The sequence below is a fragment of the Chiloscyllium punctatum genome, chromosome 2 (assembly GCF_047496795.1).
Source record: "Chiloscyllium punctatum isolate Juve2018m chromosome 2, sChiPun1.3, whole genome shotgun sequence".
NCBI lineage: Eukaryota > Metazoa > Chordata > Chondrichthyes > Orectolobiformes > Hemiscylliidae > Chiloscyllium > Chiloscyllium punctatum.
This window is the reverse complement of record NC_092740.1, coordinates 101,591,320-101,604,695: the sequence shown is the minus strand read 5'-3', so window position 1 is coordinate 101,604,695 and position 13,376 is coordinate 101,591,320.

The window sequence follows — 13,376 nt, the reverse complement described above, 5'->3', positions numbered from 1 at the left end:
GTTTGGATTAGAAACTGGCTTTCTGAAAGAAGGCAGCGAGTGGTGGTTGATGGAAAATATTCAGCCAGGAGTCTGATTACTAGTGGTGTGCTACAAGGATGTGTTCTGGGACCACTGCTGTTTGTCATTTTTATAAATGACTTAGATGCAGGCATAGGTGGATGGGTTAGTAAGTTTGCAGATGACACTAAAGTCAGTGGAGTAGTGGACAGTGTGGAAGAATGTTGCAGGGGGACTTGGATAAACTGGGATAAACTGCAGAATTGGGCTGAGAGGTGGCAAATGAAGTTCAATGTAGGTAAATGTGAGGTGATTCAATTTGGTAAGAATAACAGGAAGGCAGAGTATTGGGTCAATGGAAAGATTCTTGGTGGTGTGGATGAGGAGAAGAATCTTGGAGTCCATGTACACAGGTCCCTGCAATTTGCCACCCAGGTTGATAGTGCTGTTAAGAAGGCATATAGTGTGTTAGGTTTCACTTGTAGAGGGATTGAGTTCCAGAGCCACAATGTCATGCTGCAACTATACAAAACGCTAGTGCAGCCGCACTTGGAATATTGTATACAATTCTGGTCACCCCCATTACAGGAGGGATGTAGAAGCATTGGAAAAGGTGCAGAGGAGATTTACCAGGATGTTGTTTGGTCTGGAGGGAAGCTCTTATGAGGAAAGACAGAGAGACTTGGGTCTGTTTCCATTGCAAAGAAGGCGGCTGAGGGGATTTGATAGCGACATCCAAGATGATCAGAAGATTAGATAGGGTAGACAGTGAAAGTCAGCTTGTATGAGGGGGCATAACTACAAATTGAGGGGTGATAGATTTAAGTCAGATGGCAGAGGCAGGTGCTTTACTCAGAGAGTGGTAAGGGCGTGGAATGCCCTGCCTGCCAATGTAATTAACTCAGCCACATTAGGGAGATTTAAACAATCCCTGGATAAGCACATCGATGATGGTGGGATAGTATAGGGGGATGAGCAACATTGAGGGCTGGGGGGGGCCTGTTCTATGTTCAAACACCCTCATTGACTACCCTAGTGATTTTATGTTGTAGTTTTTCTTTTTTTTTAAACTGATTTGATTGCAGGAGTCACAAGAAACAATAGTTTTCTGAAAAGGCATTGGCAGTAGATCCAGGTTGAGTTTATGTGGGTCTGATGAATTTTGGCGATGGAGAGGAATACAATTCCTCTGTGCTTGTTGAATGGTTAGCAGATTTCTTTATTCTATAACAAGTAGACAAAATGGATTTTTTGTACTCTTGCAGGATGATTACTTGCTCCGATTGAAAGACTGTGAATGAGATCAGTGAGCTTCTTGACCGTAGGACTGCAGCCTTGCAAATGTCAGCAGGACTTGCATCAGTGCATTACTAAAACAAAATGTTAATCCGTGCCAATACAAGTTTCAATGTTTTCAATATTTTACTCCAACTTTTCTAATTTTACTGCATGCTCTGTAAAGCAAAGCAGTCTCATTGACTATAATGCAAAATATTTAATGACAGACATTCAGGGGAAAAAAAGACTGAATTTCTGTATAACACAGCTTTTATGAAGCTGTTTCACTTCATTATCAGTTACTGTATTACAGAAAACTGTACAAAGACAAGTTTTAAAGCTTTATTTTGATGTTTTGTACTATTTCCTGGTCAGCTGAAGGTATTGATAAAATGGCTGTTCTTGATATCAAGACCACTCTGTATTATCAATGAGCTCACCACCACGGGACTCAATGGTAATCAGAGAGAGAGAAACCGCCATTGAATTGATTCCATACCTACCACAAAGGACGCTGCTTGTGAATGTTAGAGATTAATAATCTCATTCCAGTTTCAACAATGGCCCTCCCTCCATTGTAAGGAGTGGGAATGTTCGCTGATGATTTAACAATATTCAGCACCTTCCACAATCTCTCAGACACTGAAGCAGTCAATGTCCAAAAGCAGCCTGGACAACATTTAGGCTTGGCCTGATAAGTAATAAGTGATATTTGTGCCACACAACCACTGACCATCTTCAAAAAAGAGATAATCTAACCATCTTCCCCTGCCTTCAATTTCTGAATTTCCCCACGATCAAAATGCTGGAAGTTACCATTAACTAGAAACTGAACTAACCACAAAAATATGCTCAATCCAAACAGCAACAACACCAGCAGCAGCAGTGTGAAGGACAGCAAACCTGGGTGTGAACAGTGGCAGCAGGATATACACCTGAAGAGCAGGCCTGGAACAAGACAGTTTGACCAGCAACAGCAACAGAGCTAAGGAAAGTGAACCTGGGGGTTAACAACAGCAAAAATGAAGCTGAATCTAGGGGTGGAACTCCAGACGTGACATCACGACTCAAAAAAAGTGACATAGCCTTGGCTGCTTGGTAACCAGGTTTGCCAACTGAGTATTATCTGGAGAGAGATAAAGTATTTCTTCAAGTTGTAGTCTGCCTGGAATAGACAGCCAAGTCAGACATGAGTTTAGTGATGAGTGAGTAAAGTTGTGTAATCAGTTCATGGGTTATTATCTGTAGTTGACAAGGAAGGAGAACTCAGCCCTGAGGTAAACCCCTCCTGCAAAATCTGTGAAATCAGGAATACTTCTAGAAGAGAAGTTGGATGATTGTCATGAAGGTGAATAATTGTGGGCAGGCAGTACAAGAGTCCCCTGTGGCAATTTCCATCTCAAATGTTTGAATACTTTTGGGGGGATGGCCACTCAGGTGAAAGCAGCAACAGCAAATCAGTGGGACTGTTGTACAGGTGGAAGCTTTGAAGCATATGCTGGCAGTAATGATAGGGAATTCTGCAGTCAGAGACACAGATAAACATTTCTGCAGCCACAAGCAAGACTCCAGGATTATAGGTTGCCTCCTTGGGCCAGGATCAAGGATTTCTCTGATTGGGCACAGGATATGCTGAAGGGAGAGGATGAACAGCAGAGGTCCATATGTTCTGATGACAGTCAGAAAGAGAGAGATGAGGCTTTGCAAAGGGAGTTGGGTAGGAAGTTGAAAAGCAGGACCTCTAGAATTAAAATCTCAGGATTACTTTTTGTACCATGTGCCAGTGAGGCTAGAATTAGGAAGACAGTAGTTATAACTATGTGGCTAAAGAGTTGGTATAGGAGGGAGGGCTTCAAGTATGTGGATTATTGGAATATCTTCTGGGGCAATGGGGACCTGTACAAGAAAAATGGGTTAGACATAAGCTGGAGGTGCACCAATATCCTTGCAAGGAACTTTCCTCATACTATTTGGGAGAATTTAAACTAATGGGAGTGGGTGGGGAGGCAGAAACCAGATTAGTTGTATAAGTAAAAATTAAAGTCCATAAGATGAAAAGGAAAAGGAAGAACAGACAGGGAGAGATTCTTGAATACAGCAAGACAGGCGGTCTGACATATATTTGTTATAATGCAAAAGATATAATAGTTTATGCAGATGAACTGAAAGCTTGGATTAATACATATAAATATGATATAGCTACTACACGAACTGAGAGAGGGACAAGACTGGCAGCTTAAAGTTTGAGGATTTAAATGTTTCAGATGAGATAGGGATTTAAAGAAGTGGGGAGTTGTGTTACTGATTGGGGAGAATATCACAGCTGTATTGAAGGAGGATACCTTGGAGACTTCTTCAGTGACGCAATATGAGTAGAGCTCAGGAATAAGAAGGGTGAAGTCACTTTGATGGGATGCCACAACAGGCCTCCCACAGCCAGCAAGTGATCAAGGAACAGATTATGTGGACAAATTATAGAAAACTGTGAAAACAACAGGATTGATGTGATTTTAACTTCCCCGATATTGACTGGGACTCTTCAGTACCAAAGGCTTGGATGGGGGAGGAATTTGTTTCGTGTCTAGGACAGGATTTTGAAACAATATGTAAATATTGCAACTAGAGAAGGGGGCCATACCAACCCAAATATTGGTGAATGAGTCAGGTGATCAATGTTTCACCAGGGAAGCATTTTGGATTCAGTCACCATAATTTTGCAACTTTTAAGTTACTTATGGGTAAAGTAGACCTCAGGTGAAAGTACTAAATGGGGGGGGGGGGGGGGGGGGGAGGGCAGGCACAATATTAGGCAGGAATTGAGGAATATAGGAGCAGCTGTTTGAGGTTAAATCCACATCTGGCATGTGAGTATCTTTTAAAGGTCAGCTGATTTGAATTCAGGACCAATTTGCTTCTGTAAAAATGAAAGATAAAGATTGCAAGATTCCAGAACCTCAGATGACAGAAGAAATTCAGAGCTTAGTTGAAAGGAGGCATATGTGAGGTTTAGGAAACTGAAGACAGAGTCCTTGAAGAATACAAAGATAGCAGGAAAGTACTCAGACAAGAAATTAGCAGGGCTCAAAGGGGTCATGAAATGTCTTTGGCAAATATTATTAAGGAAAATCCCAGGGTGTTTCATACATATAAGGAGCAATAGGAGACCTAGGGAATGGATAGGTGAATTAAAAGACAAGAGGGAATTTATGCATGAAGGTAGACGAAGTAGGTAAGGTCCATAATGAATAATTTGCATTGGTATTCACAGGAGGTCATAGTGGATAGTGAGTCTTGGAGGGGTATGTTGATATTCTCCAATGTATCAATACTAAAGGTGTTGGGTGCTTTTTGAAAAGCATTAAGTAAGCATGTTCCTAGGACTGGATGGCATCTATCCCTGAATGCTGAGTGAGGCAAGTGAGGATATTGCTGGACCCTTGTATGAAATTGTTTGTATCCTTTTTAGTCACAGAGGAGGTCTTAGAGGACTAGACAATAATTTCTCCTTTGTTCCTTTGTTTGAGAAGGCCAACAAGGATAATTTGCAAAATTACAGGCTGGTGAGCCTTTCATCAGTGGTAGGTAAACTACTGGAGAAGATTCTTAACAAAACGATCCATTCACATTTGGAAAAATATCAACTTTATTGATCAGCAGCATAGCTTTGTGCAGAAAATATTGTGTCTCTCAAACATGATTACACTTTTTGATGATTCATGATGCAGAGGGGATAGATGTCTATATGGACTTTAACAAGGTTTTGGACAAGGTCCCTCATGGTAGGTTGAAACACAAGATGAAAAATCACATTGGAACTATGGTCGGCTGACAAGATAAGCACACACAACTGGCTTAGCCATAGATGATAAGGCGCATGGATAGAGTAAATAGACAAGATCTTTTGCCTGGGGTGGAGGAGTACAGAACTGAAGGGCATAGGTTTAGGGTGAAAGGGGAAAGATTTAGAAGGGACCTAAGGGGCAACTTTTTTTCTCAGAGGGTTATGCAAGTATGGAATGAACTGCCAGAGGAAGAGGATGCTACAATTAAAACATTTAATAGGGATCTGGATAAGTATATGAATAGGATGGGTTTAAGAGGGATATGGGGCAAATGCTGACAAATGGGACTAGATTAATTTGGGATAACTGGACATGGACAAGCTGGACTAAAGGGTCTGTTTCTGTGCTGTATGTCTTTGACTCTGTAATAGAGAGTTATGATGGAAGAATGTTTTACTGACTGGACATCTGTGACCAGTGGTGTTCTCTGGAGCCCCTGTTGTGTGTAACATGTATAAATGATTTGAAAGAGAATGTAGGTAGCCTGAATAGTAAACTTGCAGATGACATCAAGATTGGGGGGAGGGGGAACTGTGGCTCATGAGGATGATTGCTAGAGGATACAGCAGGATATAAATAAACTGGACACATGGGTGTAAAAATTGCAGATTGAGTGTAATCTGGACAAATGGGAGGTGATGCATTTTGATACATCTATGCAGAGGGAAGTAAACAGTAAATGGCAGAATCCTTAACAGCACCAATATACAGACAGATCTAGGCATGCAGTCCATGGTTCCCTGAAAATGGCAACACAAGTGGTTAAGGTGATCAAGAAGGCATCGGTCAGGACATCGTGTACAAAAATTGGCGATTCATGTTGCAGTTATATAAAAGTTTGGTTTGGCCAATTTGGGATATTGTGTTCTGAAAAAGGGTTACTTCACCTGAAACGTTAACTCTGATTTCTCTCCACAGATGCTGCCAGACTGGCTGAACTTTTCCAGCAATTTCTGTTTTCAAATGGGTTAACACTATTTCGCTCTCAACAGATACCACCAGACCTCCTCTCCAGCATTTGTTTTGTTTCTTCCCATTAATTTATTTTTACCTATTCCAAAAGGTGGTGAAAGCTCTTGGGAATCGCAATGTTCAGTGTATCATCCTATATGGAACAAGCTCAATGATTACGGAATATAATTTTCAGATGTTGAATTAAATATTTATAATGCAGGCAAGTTATTGTGAAGCTCCATTTTTGCACATCTATGTACCGACCTCCAAGCAAGCAAATTTTTCCCAAAAAAATGTATAGTTTTCCCGTTTAAAAATTCCAAAATATATTGTTGCAAATGATTTCCTGATCATCATCCCATGTTTAAATAGTGGTGATACATCTGGATAATAATTCTAAATACTGAATTTGTCTGCAGTGGTAATTTTTCAATATTCTAAAAAGCAGCATTCTCGAGTAACTGCAACAATGCAATTTGATAACGACGATGATTCATTCCTTTCTGGTTACGACAAGCTTTGCTTCGTTGATCTAGTTTAATATTTGTTTCGCCCACTCCCACCAGTAAATCTGGCTATATGCTAAATTTCGCTCTGCTACTGTGCAACAAACCAAAATCTCAGGAAAGAGCTCAGCCTTCATCACTGAAATTTGCAGAACTCTGTGTGGAGAATGGGCTTCTCGGTTACTTCCGCGGATGTTTTGTTTTCCACTCGCCAGTATCTATTTCCAATTGATTTTTGTTTTAAAAAAGTAAAAGCACATTTTTTAAAAACTTTAAGTGCAGCAAGCTCTGAGAAATGTCCGAACTTCCTGTTTTGTGAAATTGTTGAATGTGATTTCGCGAGGAGCTGGTATTCTCCCGCGACTTCTCGCATTGAGTTCGGGAACGACACGTCAGGTTTACTTGCACGGTCGGCTAGTGTTTACCACAACGGGATTTGGCTGTATTGTTTTGTGGTCGCTTTTTGCATCTTGCAGCGAGTGCAGAGAGTTGTCGGTCTGAGCCGGCGGTCTAACGGCCGATCAGAAACCTCAGCGGAAGACAGATCTGCAGTAGAGGCGGAGCTGAGAGCGGCCGCGGGCACAAAACTGTGGCTGGAAGGCTTTGGGGGTGTGTGTGTGTGTGTGTATGAAGGGAGGAGGGGATGGTGATGTATGGAATGGCCACGGTATCGAGCGTCCCTCCTTATCCGCGAAGAATGGCTCCTCTGGCCCGCCGGAGCCGCGAGTTCACCCCTGAAGAGCTGAAGGACGCGGTTTACTGGGAGCGGAGACGCCGGAACAACGAGGCGGCGCGCAGGTCTCGCCAGAAGCGGCGCCGCCGGGAGTTAGTGTTGGAGCAGCGGCTGTTGGAGTTACTGGAGGAGAACTGCCGGCTCCGGGCTCACCTGGTGGCGTTGCGCCTGCCCTCAGCCCCCCGCAGTGACAAGCAGCCGGATACAGGCGCTACTCAGCAAGCGAGGAACAGCGGTGAGCCGGCCTGGCTGAGGAGTTTACCGCATAAACTCCGCCTGAAAATCTCCTCTCCTGGCGGCAGGAACGTCAGTTTACAGGGCTCGCAATCTGGCTTCGCTCAGGATGCGCAGCACTCCTCCCGAACTGAACCACACTGTTAACTGAACCAAGCCTTCCCTTGTCCAAGAGATGGGGGGAAATTGACGCCGGTGTTTACTTTATCTCCACAATGAGACTCTCACCAAGAAAACAAACTTTCAGACTCTGTATTCCAGTCTCGAAATAGCTGGACTTTACACCTCGTGACTTTTAGACTTTTTTGTTTTCGACGTCGTACGTTCTGGTTTATTACTTAAGCGGGCTTTCCCGCTCGATTTTACATTTTTTTTGTGCAGACTGACTAAATGGGGAGGCATTAGCCTAGTGGGAACCCGGGTTCGAATTCCACCACGGCAGAAGGTGAAGTTTTTGCTTTTGTTTTGAATTCAATCTAAAATAAGAATTATGAAAACTCATCTGGTTCACTAATACCCGTTGGGAAATGAATTCCATCCTTTATCTGATCTGATCTACATATGACTCCAATGTGGCTAACCCTTAACTACCCTCTGGGTAATTACGGATGAGCAACAATTGTTGCTGTAGCCAATTGTAACCACATCCCTACAGCGTATTTTTTATATATATATTTATTTTTAAAATCGCTTGGCTTGGATGTACAAGTGATGTTGGTAGCTGTACCAATCGGCTGTTAAGAGCGAAGTTTTCTCCAGAGCAGAGTGATGTTGAAGTCAGAACCAAGGGTCAAGCGTTTTTAAAAAGGCTTGTGGAATAAATTAGTTACTTAATGGTGGTTTATTTAAAATGCGGAAGGCTCTGTCTCAGCAACCAAATTAGTAAAGACGTTCGTAGGATGTTTTCATTCGACAGTGTTAAAGCTGAAAATACCTCGTTCAGTCACTGAATCAAACATTCCCATGGAACTTTCAACACGTGACCTAAACTGTAGCAGTTAAGCAATTGGGATAGATTTTAAAGGTGATCTATTTTCTACAAATCCTGTTCACGATATCAGTAAGCTTACCGAAAGCAGTCCGAGCAGGGTAATTTGATATATCAATACGTCATCAGGCAATTCCCCTCCTTCTCCAGGAAAAGTAAAAAAGATTATAATCCCGTCCACGATTGATCTCTAAAGTAACAGCTGAATCAGGGAATTTGGGGGGCGCGACATCCTCCAACGAGGTGAATTTACTACTGAGCGGTCCACATGGTCGCACAAGGAATTAACATGGAGTTGATACACAATCCTAATATCCTGTCTAACGCACAATTTATCACAAATACTTGCATGTGGAGGGGAAATTTCGTGATTTTAACAAACATGGAAAATGGCAGTCGTCAATAAAACGGATAAATTAAGGCGAATACTTAACAGCATTTAGTTTTAATAGTGTGATTATCCCAACTTTTTGTAGGGGTGACATTCTGGTGAATTGTTATTTCATCGTTTAGAAGTTAAAGCGCCCTAAAACTTGAACGCACAAAATTCATTTATTCTGCTTTTATTTAAGATTTATACGGTTTGTTCTAGAGGAAAATCTTGGCAGGAGAATCCGTTTTCCAGCAACACTGGTAATATCGCTTCCACTCACCTTTCGCTGTCTTCATTTGATTCTCCAGTCTTTTTTATTGGAATGGAGTTGAATACTGATTTGTAAGTGTTTTTGTTAAAGCGAGATGGGTTTTTTTTGTTGACGCAAAGCCCACTCGTGACATTCTAGATCTGAATTGTTTGAAGGTATAGGGAGGCGTTACTTTTTTTTAAACTTGATTTTTGTAGAAGTCTGTATTACATGCATCTACTACTTTAGTGTTTCTTTGCAGAGAAATACTAATGGGTTTTGGAGAAACAAACCGTTTGATGTGATTATATTGCATAGAACCTTTTTGCAAATATGTGTGAACTTGGAGCACTTAATTATTCAATAAAGTAAATAACAAAAAGGCTGTTGAGATTTCTCACTTCAGTAGTCTGAAGGGCAGTGCTTGTCACTGGCCGCTCGGGTGTTTTTCCTATCTTCCTGGTGGTGGAAATTGAATAAAGATTGGTGCACTTTGTGTCCTTCACTGTGTCTCACATCTACACACACATACCATGGGTGCTGGGGAAAAAATAAGCACTACCGCACTTAGGCGGTAGTGTGGGGGTGTAAAGAAAAAGAAAAAAAAATTAACAGGGGATTTACATTAGAGCCCAAAAAAAAATCCTGGATATTTAAAATCACTTTCTGTAATGATGACAAAATTGCGGATAATTTACACAGTATCCCTACAATGCAGGCCCACCGAGTCTGCACCGGCCCACCCCCACTGTATTCCTTATAACTGGACCATTTGCCGTGGTTACTTACTAGCCGAGGCATCACTGGACACGAGGTATAACTTTAGAAAGAAACCGGAGCACCCAGCGGATCCCCGTCCAAGCATGGAGAGAACGTGGAAGCCAGGGACCTTTGATGCTATGAGGCAGTACTATTGACCACCGTGCCATCTTGCATTCATTAAATGTTTCCAGCTACCCGGAGCAATGTAAAATGTTTGTATTAAAATTTGGTAACAGTTCACAGAATAGGAAGAGATTATTAGGCTCATTGTTTCAGTAACTGTCTCCATGACTTGTCCTACCTGCCTATCTTCTTTTCCACCTATCCACTCCACCCTCTCCTCCTTGACCTATCACCTTCATCCCCTCCCCCACTCACCCATTGTACTCTATGCTACTTTCTCCCCACCCCCACCCTCCTCTAGCTTATCTCTCCACGCTTCAGGCTCACTGCCTTTATTCCTGATGAAGGGCTTTTGCTCAAAACGTCAATTTCGAAGCTACTTGGATGCTGCATGAACTGCTGTGCTCTTCCAGCACCACTAATCCAGAATCTGGTTTCCAGCATCTGCAGTCATTGTTTTTACCGAGTCAAACTATTTTCTCTGCAGCTAGGAGGGCTGGACTGTCCAGGTTGGGTTTGTGGGCTGTACTTGGACAAGGGAGATGGAGAGTGGCTTCTGTCTTTGATTAGAGGGTTAGTGGTGGTGGGGCATGGTTTAGGGTGGTGAACAGAAGGTTTGAAGGGGATTTGGGGGCAAAGGGTGGTGGTGTTGCAAGTCTGGGTGCATTGCTTGGGAGGGCAGTTGAGACATGAGACTTTACAATTCTTGAGGGATGCTTGGATGAGAAATTAAGGTGTGGTATTTGGTGCCATGGGCCACATGCTGGAATGTTGGGAATAGTGTATGTTCAGAGTAATTTCCATTTGTTCAGACTCCATAGGCCAAAGGGCTATGTGCTGTTTGATTCTATTAGTTTAAAAAGGTTATGGAGAGTGGGCAGGAAAGTGGAGTTGAGGCCAAGATGACATCAGTCATGTTCATATTAAATGGTAGAGCTGGCTCAAGGGGCTGCATTTCCTACTCCTGCTCCTAGTTCTCATGTTTTGACGTTTGTTAAGTTTTCAATGTGGACTCTGTTTTTGGGGGCAGCACAGTGGCTCAGTGGTTAGCACTGCTACCTCACAGCACCAGGGATCTGGGTTCAATTCCACCCTTGGGCGACTGTCTGTGTGGATTTTGCACATTCTCCCCGTGTCTGAATAGGATTCCTCCAGCTGCTCTGATTTCTTCCCACAGTCCAACGATGTGCACATTAGGTGAATTGGCTATGCTACGTTACCCACAGTGTTCAGGTGTGTGTTGGTAGTGGAAGAGGTCTGGTGTGGACTTGTTGGGCCGAAGGGCCTGTTTCCACACTGTTGGGATTCTATAACACATGGAAGAATTTATTAGAATATCTGGATGCAGGCAATAAAATTTAACTTTTGTTTTGAGGTATTGTACTAAGCCTCAGTACAATAGTAAGGCACTGAAAGGAACATTTATAATGCTGCATCATGAAATGCAAAGCACTGTCACACGGGATAAAAGGTTTATTGTGTTTTTAAAATTTCCATATCTAATGTGTGAATGTTTCAATATTCATGAACATTTTTGAAATGTGAATGTTTGTTATCAAATAGAAGAATGAAAATTCTGCTTTTAGTTTTAAAAGTGGTTTCTTCTTCAACTGTTTTAGCAAGCCAGGGCAAGAAAAACCATTTAGCTGTTACCCCATTAATTTGTTTGTTCATTCTGACATCAGTCATGTTGCTATGTTTACACCTGAGACATCCTAATGGAGGAGGTTTAATTGGTTGTTTAAAAATCACTTGGGTGTACTGACATCTGACATTTTGCTTTTTTTTACATCAAGTACACTGAATACTATTTTATCACAATTTGAAAGTGGCAGTATTTTAATTTTCCGAATAAAATTTCAAAAAAATATTCAGTGACAAACCAAGATCATGACACTAGTGCTCCTCGATATTCAAAAATACTATACTTATGAATATTGTTGGTTAAACTAGTTAGAATGTAGCATCCTGTTTTGGGGATGTGGTATATTCTAAGAGCTGCCATTTTTGTTTGGGAGGTATAACTAAAGTATTTGCTCAGAGGAACAGGTAGCCTTTCAGCTTATTAAGATTAGAGTGTTGCTGGAAAAGTACAGCAGGTCAGGCAGCATTCAAGGAGCCGGAAAATCAACATTTCAGGCAAAAGTCTTTCATCAGGAATCTAATCTTGACTCTAATCTTCAGCATCTGCAGTACCCACCTTCACTTTCAGCCCATTAAGCTTGCTTCATTTAATACAATCACAGCTGATCGAATACTTCAGGGACTTTTACCCACACAATCCACATTACCCTTTACACTATTGGTAACCAAAGATTTATCAACCCTTAAAGAGACTCAAAGGTTGAGCTTCCATAGCCTCTGGGTTAGAAAATTCTAAAAATTCACAACCCTCGGTCAAAAAATAATTTTTCCTCATCTCAGTCTTAAATGTCACTCCCCTTGTTACTTAAATTGTGCTTACCGATTCTAGACTCCCCAACTGGGGAAATAGTTTGATTATTTTTGAATTTATTGTCACGTGTAGTCAAGTACAAAAGTTCAGGAGTACAGTGAAAAGTGTATCGCCATGCAAGGCACCATCTTACATACAAGTGCCTAGGTACAGAATCTTAAGAACAAGGTAGCAAGAAGGAACAAAGTACAAAGTAAAACATTGCACTAATTATTGTATAGTGTAAATCACACAAAATAAGTTTTAAAGTTACACATTGCAGACCTTCTCGGGTTTAAGTAGAAAATAAAGAAATAAAGCTGCAAGTTCAAACATTTTTTGGGAAGAATAACAGGAAGGCAGAGTACTGGGTCAATGGAAAGACTTGTGGTAGTGTGGATCTGCAGAGAGATCTTGGAGTCCATTTAAATAGATCCCTGAAAGTTGCCGCCCAGGTGGATAGTGCTGTTGAGAAGGCATACGGTGTGTTAGGTTTCATTCGTAGAAGGATTGAGTTCTGGAGTCACAATATCATGCTGCAACTATACAAAACGCTGGTGTGGCCACACTTGGAATGTTGTGTACAGTTCTGGTCCCCATATTTCACGAAGGATATGGAAGCATTGGAAAAGGTGCAAAGGAGATTTACCAGGATGTTGCCTGGTCTGGAGGGAAGGCCTTATGAGGAAAGGCTGAGAGACTTGAACCTGTTCTCATTGGCAAGAAGAAGGCTAAGAGGGGATTTGATAGAGCCACACAAGATGATCAGAGGGTTAGATAGGGTAGACTTTGAAAGTCTTTTTCCTCGGATGATGACGTCAGCATGTATGAGCGGGCATAACTACAAATTGAGGGGTGATAGATTTAAGACAGATATCAGAGGCAGGTTCTTCACGCAG